This window comes from Micromys minutus (assembly GCF_963924665.1).
Source record: "Micromys minutus genome assembly, chromosome: 11".
Classification (NCBI taxonomy): domain Eukaryota; kingdom Metazoa; phylum Chordata; class Mammalia; order Rodentia; family Muridae; genus Micromys; species Micromys minutus.
Genome location: NC_137980.1, coordinates 41,883,272 through 41,892,703, shown reverse-complemented (window position 1 = coordinate 41,892,703; position 9,432 = coordinate 41,883,272). Strand labels below are relative to the sequence as shown.

Here is a 9,432-nt window from a genome sequence, read left to right as displayed (position 1 = left end):
GGTGTGTACTTCATACCTGTGTAGATGTTCTGAGTCCCTGAAAAGGACACCCTTAAATGATGTCATGCTTCAGAGCATTAGTGGCTACTCGGGTCACAGAGGCAAAGACTGAAATAATCATGGTGGCTTCTGAGGTCCCTCAGGATCTGTCCCTGCCTGATAAGGACCCTCTGGCTTATTCTAAATTTAACTATGAGGAGGGACGGGGATGGAGGAGAGAAGAGATAGACAAGGGAAGTCACTTAACAGCCAGTTACCTAATGACCCAAACTAGCAAAACACAGCCTCTCAGTCCTTGACTCAGAATAGTGAGTGTGGTACATGCCTGTGATCCTAGTACCTGGGACGCTGAGCCAGGAGGATCATGAGTTCTAGGCCGGCCTGTGTTATAAACAAAGACACTGTCTCAAAACAAGGATGTTGGTTCAGTGGGTAAAGCACTCACTGTATAAGATTGGGGATGTGAGTTCTAGTCCCTGGCACCCATGTAAAAAGCTAAGTGTACTGGGAAACACAGAAAAGTGAATCCCCAGGGCTTTCTGGCCAATCCATGACCTCCAGGCTCAGTAAGAGACCCTGTCTCCAGGAATAAAGGGGGAGGAGCTGGAGGGATGGCACAATGGTTAAAAGCACCCTGGCTGCTCTTGCAGGAGACCCTGATTCAGTTTTCTGCACCTATATGGCAGCTCACAACCATCTGTAACTTTAGTTATAGGGGATCTAATGCCCTACATCTGAGTCTGAGGCCACCAGACATACAAGTGGTACACACTCACACACATTAAGTAAATATCTTAGTTAGGGTTTTATTGCTGTGAACAGACACCATGACCAAGGCAACTCTTTATTTATTATATATAAGTACACTGTGGGTTCAGCAGACAAACTTCCTCTTTTTTCTTTTCTTTCTTTCTTTCTTTCTTTTTTTTTTTTTTTTTTTTTTTTGTGAGACTGAGTCTTATGTAGCTCAGGCTAGCCTCACATTCCTACTTCTACCTCTTGAAAGCTGGGAAGAAATGGGAATACCGCCATGTCTAACTTCATCCATTTCGTTTGTTCTTGAGACCGGGTCCAATTCAAATGAGGTTGGCCTTTAAATTCCAGAAAGCCTCTACCTCAGGCTCCTCATCTCAGGTACTCTAGTCTAGAATCATTGTGTCTGGCTGGCAGCCATGTTTCCCCTTGTGACTCAGCTCCTCTGAAAGAGCAGTAGAAACCTCTGCTGGCCCCAGACATCTTTCTGGCTAGAATTTTCAACAGTTCAACAAACCCCTTTATTTCAGAGATTCTGTGGTTCTTAATAGCCTTTTGGGGGAGCCCCTTTTCTTCCTGGCTGCTAAGCCTCTTTCACTTCCTCAAACGCCACTGAGTCTTTTTTGGTTTGTTCTGGTCTCATCAGAACTCACAGAGATCTGTAAGTTCAAGGCTGAGCAGGGCTTTATAGTGAGACCCTGCCCCTCCCCCCCACCAAAGCTTTTGGGGCTGGAAAGATGGCTCAGGTTACATCCCTAATACTCACATAAAAGTTAGGCATAATAGTGCTTAAATAGAACGACCAGCTTGGGAAGATGGGGGTCCAAACAGATGAATGTCCAGAGATCACTCACTCACTGGCTGGCTTGTCAGTTTAGTGACTCAGTAAGATCCAGGCTCAGAGATCATGAACACACCAGAAATCAACACTAGATGTCTTTCCTGTACATGGGTATACTGTAGCTGTCTTCAGACACACCAGAAGAGGGCATCGGATTTTATTACAGATGGCTGTGAGCCTCCATGTGGATGCTGGGAATTGAACTTAGGACCTCTGGAAGAGCGGTCAGTGCTCCTAACTGTTGAGCCATCTCTCCAGCCTCCAGTACAATCTAGTTATCAATGTTTTCTAAGTGCCAGATGCTACACTGCAGCCAAGAGTGAGCGCCACAGGGGAGTGAGCAGGGTGAGCACCTCCTTGGCCTGCTTGCTCCTGCAGGGCTAAGCACCTGTTGGCTCAGTTACTCCGCTGACCACAGTGTCACTCCTACAGTGACCAAGTCCTTGAAGCCAGCATTGCAGTGTGAGCAGGGCTGTGCACACTGGACCTGACTGAAAATGCAAACTCTAACACTTAACTAGGCCTGAAACCTCAGTGCTTGGGAAGTAACAGGAAGAGTATCAGGAGTTCAAGGCCAGCCTCAGCCACATGGAGAGTTGAAAGCTAATCTGGACTACATAAGATTGTTTCAAAAAAAGAAAGACAGAGTAAAAGGAAGGAAGGAAGGAAGGAAGGAAGGAAGGAAGGAAGGAAGGAAGAGCAAGCAAACAAAATTAGGTTGTCCTTTGGCTGACACTCACCATGACTGGGATCTAGTGCACAGTCTCACACAGTGGGAGCCATGTTTTCTTTCTTTCATTTTCACTAAATGGGAAGTACAAAAACTGGAAGTGGCCTGTGCTTCTCTCTACTCCCCGAGAGCCCCCATCGTGTTTCCTAACAGAGAAGCTTCCCTCGGCCTTCGGTCAGCAGGGAGCGCAGAGGGAAGCCCCGAGGGAAGGTAGGGTCTTGGGTTGGCCTCTTCCTGAGTATTTCTGGGCACAAGCAGGTTCCGGAGAGGCCTGCTTGGGAGTCATCACAGGCATGAGAGAGGCTTCGTTTGAGAACAACGGGGTGCAAAGCTGAGGGGACATTGTGAGGCAGGTGGGGCTTGGCCTTAGGACCTCACAGGGTTTGGGCGATGGCTCGGCAGTTGAGAGCACTTGTTCTTCCAGAGGACCCAGGGTCAACTCTCATTAGTGGCTCACAATCCCTGCTAAGTCCAGAGTCTGGTCTGATGTCATCTTCACCTCTATGAGCACCAAGCACTCACATGGTGCACACACCACATTCGGAATATGCATGCTCATAAACAAACAAACAAACAAACAAATAGGAAAGAGCCAGGTGGTGGTGGCACACACCTTTAATCCCAGCACCTGGGAGGCAGAGGAGGCAGGCAGATCTCTGAGTTCAAGTTCAGCCTGGTTTACAGAGTGAGTTTAAAGACAGCCAGGATTATACAGAGAAACCCTGCCTTGAGAGAGAGAGAGAGAGAGAGAGAGAGAGGAATAGATCTCATATCCTGTTGTGCTTGTCAAAGCCCATGCTTTCCTGAGAAAATCCTCAGGTAGAGAATTCCAAGTACACACATGATCTTTTGCTGACAACCATGTTTAGAGGTGTGTGTGTGTGTGTGTGTGTGTGAAAACCTCAGGATTTTATTGTCTTATAACAAAGTCAGTTCAGAACGGTATCCATTTCTCTCCCCACCCCCAAGTCTTTCGTTTTATCTATATACATGTGTGTGTATCACATGTGTGTCTGGTGCCCTTGGAGGTCAGAAAATGGCATCGGGTCCCCTGGACCCGAAGTTACAGACAGTTGCAAGCTGCCATGTGGGTGCTGGGAATAGAACCCAGGACCTCTGGAAGAGCACCCGGGGTTCTTAACCACTGAGCTGTCTCTCCAGCCCCCCTGCACATCTCACGACAGACAGAACCCTTAGATCTGCAGCTCTAGCTGTTTTTCAGAAAATAGTCTTAGTGTGCCCCCAATAGCCACCACATTGCCTTTTTACCGGGTACCACATTCCTCCCAGAAAGTCTGGCAGGTTTCAGAAACAGCCACAGTGTCTGCAGGCATGCTCTCAGCCTTCTGCCTCAGGGTGCTGAAATCTCCCACTACTGGAACCTGGCTGGGAGAGAGCTGGTTGGCAGTGATCCACAAGTAGCACGGAAGACCACAGCTTCTGCCTGGCTCCCAGCTGCTACAGGGGAGAGCCATGCCCGTGAGCAAGACTTTCCGACACTCTGGGCCCATGTTATTCTCCTGAAATTCTCTCTCTTTTTTTGGTGTTTATTTTTGGTTTTGGTTTGAGACGGATTTTTTTTTTTTGTGTGTGTGTAACTCGGGTTGGCTTTGAACTCACTACTTAGCTCAAAGTGACCCTGTACTAATCATTTATGGCCTCCAGCTCACGTTGTTCTCTGGATGCCGGGTGGAGGCGCACACCTTGAATCCCAGCACTCAGGAGGCAGAGGCAGACGGGTCTCTGTGAGCCTGATCTACAGACGGAGTTCCAGGAAAGTCAGGGCTGCACAGAGAAAGCCTGTCTTGTGAACAAACAAACTTGTTCTCTGACCTCTACATACTCTCTGTGGTACTGAATACACACACCTGCAAAAAAAGATAAATACTGGTAGGCCTTGTGGCCTCTACTTGTGTGCACATACCTGCACACTCAGGTGCACACATATACCACACATACATGGTATAAAATACTTTGTTTCCCCCCCCCCATTTTTTTTCTATCTTTTAATTCCTTCAACCTTCTCTTCCCTCCCCTTTACAGGGTAACCCTTCTGGCTGCACAATCCAGAACCCTGCACTCCACACCCTCTGAAGGATACGTCTGGGTCTTAATTTATGTGTGTTGGAAATCCTAAACTTCCCTTCCACCTCAGATGTTGTCCCTATGCTGGGTGTTGAAAAGACCACGCCTCTGTGCTACTTTCGGTGTCAAGAACGCATGCGTCTGAAAAAACACCTTCATGAAAGCATAGAGAAGGGGTCTGCGAGATGGGTGGGCAAAGAAAGGAGCTTGCTGCCAAGTCTGATGACTTGAGTTCAATTCCCGGGTGTAAAGAAAGAACTGACTTCTGCAAGTTGCCGTGTGACCTCCACATGCTCAGGAAAAGCACCCACTCTGCCCCCCATAATCACGGGGACCTGAGTTTAGCTTCCCAGCCAAGTCAGAAACTGCACAGTGGGGTGTGTTTATAGTGGTGGGGTGTCTTTATAATGGGGAGGTGGAGACAGGAGGATCCCCTGGGGTTTACTGGCCGGCCATGAGGTCCAATTGGTGAGCTCCTGTTCACCGAGAGACTGTGTAAAAATAAATAAACAAATAAATAAAGGGATACATGATAGAGGAAGATGTTGGATGTTGACCACACACACACACACACACACACACAGAGAGAGAGAGAGAGAGAGAGAGAGAGAGAGAGAGAGAGAGATCTAGGTTAGCCTCTCCATGTCCTTCAGGCCAGTGTCTCTTGTGTTATTGTCCTCAGCAGGGCAGGTGGCTGTACTTTCTTAGCCACTGGGGCCTCCATTTTAAAGCCTTTCTTTATCTTCAGTTGAGTGCCTCTGTCTGTGATCCAGGAGGGATACGATTCCATTTCCATAAAGGCTGTGTTCATTAATAGTGCTGGTAAGATTTAAGGAGAGAGAGAATTAGGGTCCAGCCCCAGGTTGCTCAGACAGAAGGCCTTGCTAACAAGCACTCAAGGCCGGGCAGGGAGCTGCTCACCTACACCACGCCCTGGAGACTGCCCTTCACAGCAGGTGCCTGCCCTCTCTCAGTGTTCGAGGCCTCTCTGCAATGCTCTGAGTACAAACCCCACCAGTCCAAGCCCAAGACATAGACTCACAGGAAGCAGAAACATGTATCATCTCAATACTCAAAAGGCAGAGGCAAGGGGATTACCAAGAGGTTGAGGCTAGCCTGGTCTACATGGAGTTTTAGGTTAACCAAGGTTTCATAGGGAGACTTTATGTCCCAAAACAAAGCAAAAATGAGCAAACCTCCAAAACGTCAAGTACCAAACACTTTTAATCCCAGTACTGCGGAGGCAAAGGCAGGAGGGGCTTCTTTAGTTCTAGGCCAGCCTAGTCTACATAGCAAATTTCAGGACAACCTGGGCTACATAGAGAGACTTTGTCTCAAAAGGAACAGAGTGGAAGTCAGTAGCAGCGCAGGGTGAACAGGAGTGCACAGGCTTTGGTCCCAGCACTGGAGTGGGGCGCAGGACACTCTGGAGTTCAAAGTCATTCTCCCCTCCATAGAGAGTCAGAGGCTAGACCAGGCCTCAAGGAAACGAACAAAATATGAACGGTGCCTGTGGAATACATCAGGACATATGTGACAGAAGACATTTTATTTCTGCACATTTATCTATCATCTTTTACATACATGAATATTATACAGGGTTTCATGTAGAAGAGGCTAGCCTAGTACCCATCTAGAACTCATGACAATCCTCCTGCCTCAGCCTCCTAAGAACTGCGATGCAGGCATGAGCTACCACACCTAGATATTATATGAGATATACAATTTATTATTTGTATGTATATACACTGTATGCACATACACTGCACACATGCATTTAGTGTTTTATTACATATGTACATATGAACTCCATATATGATGCTTGCTTAACATATCATGTGTCATATAGACAGTATTATTACTGCCCCACTGACTAATGGGAAATCTGAGGCACAAGGAAGTTTATAGTAACTTACTTCGAGTCATCAGGTCTGGCCGGTTAGCTCAGGTGGTTAGAGCACTGTGCTAACAGAGTCACCAGTTGATTTTTGTCTCCACGGCTCCTTGGTTTTTGGGAGCTGTGGTTTCACCTTGACAGGTCCATTCTGGAAACATCTGTTTGTTTCCTTCTGTCATTTCCTCTTTCCTAACACAGTACAAAGCCCAGAACTGATTGACTGTAATCCCAGGACTCAGCGGGTAGATGTAAGAAGATCACCATGCCAGCCTCAGCTACATAGCAAGTTTGAAGCCAGCCTGGGCTACTTAGTGAGAGCTTGTCTCATAAAGAAAAAGAAAACTGGATGGCGTTTGTCTTAAATGGTCTACTTAAGCCAATTAACCAAGTTCAATTAAGGAATTTATAGCCAGGAGTGATGGTAATCACATGTAATCCCAGCTGAAGCAGGAGGATTGTTGCGAGTTAGAGACTAGCCTGTTTTATATAGTGAATTCTGGGCCGGTGACGACATATGAAATCCTGTCTCAAAAGACAGGGACTTATATATTTAAAGGGTGACACGACGGGTGTGTGTGTGTGTGTGTGTGTGTGTGTGTGTGTGTGTGTGTGTGTGTGTATTCAAGAGTCATGTAGCATGCATGTAGAGGTCAGAAGTCAGAGCTCACCTTCAGGACTCTGGGATCGAATTTGGGTTGGGCCAGGAGGGTTGTAAACGGACACCTATATCCACTGAGCCATTCTGCCAGCCCAAATTATAAATTGTAACGTGCTTTCTAGTATCCAAACCAGGATCTCTCTTGGAACCCGCAGGAGCATCGCTCAGCCCCCAAGCCTTCAGGGTTCTGTTTTTCCGGTAAGTTCTCCGAGCTGGTACCGCCTCCTCAGTGCTCTCTGTCCGAGAAATCCTGGGGTGGGTGGGCCTCCTGGCAGTTTGTTTTCTCTTCATCGCTGACAAGCAGGATCAGATCAGGCAGAACTTCCTGTGGAAGAATTCACAGAAGAGTTATTTATGGCTACTTCATCTTCCGGCGCCGAGACAGTGACCGGGGTTAAAGTTAGAGGGGTGCGGAAGTGGAGCGCGGGGAGAAGGAGCGGTCGGGGCGCAGCCGCCCAGAAAAGCCGTTTAAATCGCACAGAGTGCTGTATCGTATTAATGCTTATCGTTTCCCCGCATTTATTCATTTATATGCCTGTGTCCCGCACGCACGCGCGACAGTGTGCATGCAGCGCTCGGAAAACGTGTGGAAGTCAGTTCTCTCCTACCGTGTGGGTCCCAGGGACTGAAATCAGCCGGTCAGGTTTGGCAGCATCTTTACACACTTAGCCATCTCCCTGGCCCAGTGCCTGATGTTTTAAAATCTACCGGAGAAGGAGAGAAGAAAGAAAAATGTCTTCTTCCCTTTGTCTTGAGAAAAGTCTCGTGTAGCCTTAGGCTGGTTTTACAGGCTCCGTGTGCAGCTTAACTCGAGACTCACGCCTGTAATTACACCTCAGGGAAGGCAGAGCCGACAGGCGCTCTGGGTAACTCCAGTTCCCGCTGTTCTGACACCTTCCGACCTTCCACCCGTGCACACAAAACACAGTCACACCACCACACCTACCTACCGACAGAGAAATGACCTGAAGCCAAACTCTCCCTCAGGAGCCTTTCCTGCCTTCTTGAATCTCAGGACTCTCTCTCCTCACCTTTCTTTAATGAACCTATATAGTTGCTCTGTTTTAAAGCAAACAAAACCTGTGTCTTCTCTTCTTATTTATGATGCTCAGCATAGTGGCTCCGTGTCACACTACCCGTCTCTACTCAATTTTTTGACATTTCTTAGCTTGAAAGCCTTGTGCCTCAGTTTCTCCTCTCTTTTTCTCTCCCCTCCCTCCTTCCCTCCTCCCCTCCCCCCCCCTTAGACAGGGTCTCTCTCACTCTGTAGCCTACACTGGCCTCAAACTCACAGCAATCCTCCTGCCTCAGCCTCCTACCTGTGAGGCTTATAGGTATAAGCCACCACACTTGACGCACCTCCATATCTTTAAAGGTTTAAAGGGCTTCCCTCAGAAGTGTTAACTAAGAGGGGCTGGAGAGATGGGCTAAAAGCACTGGCTATCCTTCCAGAGGAGCTTTGTTGAGTTCCCAGCACCCAAATGGCAGCTCACAACTGTCTGTAACTCCAGTTCCGGAGGCTCTGACACCCTCACAGACATATATGCAGGCAAAACACCCATGCACATGAAATAAAAAGTTTAAAAGAGAGAGAGAGAGAGAGAAAGAAATGCTAAGACTAGTGAAGAGGTCAGCCATTTCTGTCTAGGAGAGTTTGTCACTATTAAGTATGTGGATTCTCCTTGGTTCTGTCAGGATGCCCGGATCCGCTTTCCCAGGTGAATCTCTGTTTGGATCGCACCAGGCTGCCTGCTGTGCTGTGCTTGGGTCAGATGTGTAGAAGCACTGTTTGGAGCTGCATCTTAGGCTGGAAGAAAATGCTGAGCTTCCAGAGGGGAGGCCTCTACCTATCCCTCCAGCCTGTGTGTCTGTGCAGTTGAACTCTGGTGAACACGCTCACTTGCAAGAAGTGAGGAGATTCCTGCCTCATCCACTGAAGACAGGCAAATAGTTTCTTTCTAAAACTCATCTCTACCAAGAAGTAGAGCGCTTAAGCTCTGCAAATAGATTTTTTCCAACACGGTGGATGATTTTACAAGACATTTGGGGGTTGGGGTTGTAGCTCATGTGTAGAGTACCTGTCTCCGAAGCACGAGGCCGAGAATTTGATGTATAAAATAAGTCTAGTGGTGAACACTGTAATCTCAGCTCCAGAGAGGGCTGGGGCAGGAGGATCAGAAATTCAAGACCATCTTCCACAGCATAGCGTTTGAGGTTAGCCTCAGCTACATGACAGCCTGCCACTAAAAAAAACAAACAAAAAAAAAAAAACAAAAAAACAAACAACAACAACAAAAATACTGACATTAGCACATCTAAACTGGGGGGTGCAACCCTGTCATCTCAGCACTCAGGAAGCTGAGGCAGGAGGACAGCTAGTTCAAGAGTAGCTTTGGCTGTAAAGTGAGATCCTGTCTCAATAAAACACAGAGAGAGCCATAGACACACAGAGGAGAGGGCCTGGGGAA

The 9,432-nt window shown here is 47.7% G+C and overlaps 1 long non-coding RNA gene across 2 annotated transcripts in view; it reads right to left on the bottom strand.

Moving 5' to 3' along the window:
• Positions 1-2,960: 2,960 nt before the first annotated feature.
• LOC308427566 overlaps positions 2,961-9,432 on the bottom strand; it is a 30,014-nt gene continuing 23,542 nt past the window's right edge. For both annotated transcript variants that reach the window (XR_013975257.1, XR_013975258.1), the window contains 3 exons: positions 7,573-7,668; positions 6,975-7,289; positions 2,961-5,228 (listed from right to left, as the gene is read on the bottom strand). This is a non-coding gene — a long non-coding RNA (uncharacterized lncRNA). The remainder of the gene's footprint in view (positions 5,229-6,974; positions 7,290-7,572; positions 7,669-9,432) is intronic.